Below are 676 nucleotides of genomic sequence, written 5' to 3'. Positions count from 1 at the left end.
TTCTGCAGCCGCAGGCATGGGGATGCAGCAGGCGGCCCCCCCGCGACAGCGCAGCGCTGGAGCGGGCACGGTGTCAGCGCCCGGCCGGGCTGCGCGGGGCTGCGCGGGGGCCTTTGGGCTTCCTGGAGCCGCGAGAAACCCCCCATTCTTTCCACCAGCCTCCCAAAGTAGGGGAAATGCTGATGAGAGGGTATTTAATTATTCTCTCCGAAATATTGAGCATTGTTTAAACTGTGGGTTACATCTCTTCGTTTTTGTCTGACACGTTCTTGTTCGGTAAATTGTGTGCTCTCGTAAACTGTGAGAGTTGGAACGTTTTGGTGTTGAACCTAAAAATAAATTGTGTAATTGTCACCAGGCAATTAATTCAGAAATGCTAAAGCAGAAACGGGGGGGTTGCAATTTGCAAGAGCATTTTTAGACCTCAGTATGTAGAAATTTATACTTGATAGTACATGTTTTCAGTGAAGTGTAATCAGTGTTTACTTTATTATGTGGTATTGTAGTTTGTTTGTGTTCTTTTTTTCACTTCAAGTCCCTCCGTCAGGTCGAAATTGAGACACTGATCTCTTCTGCTAAACTTGCAGATGATGGATAAGGACTAACTTTATTCTCTTCTCGCGGGTAACTCAGAAGAACTGCAGAAAAGAGAGATTGTTTCAACACTGACTCAATA

This window comes from Corvus brachyrhynchos, unplaced genomic scaffold (assembly GCF_000691975.1).
Source record: "Corvus brachyrhynchos isolate BGI_N302 unplaced genomic scaffold, ASM69197v1 scaffold279, whole genome shotgun sequence".
NCBI lineage: Eukaryota > Metazoa > Chordata > Aves > Passeriformes > Corvidae > Corvus > Corvus brachyrhynchos.
The sequence above is the reverse complement of the archived record's forward strand: the minus strand, read 5'-3'. Positions refer to the sequence as shown.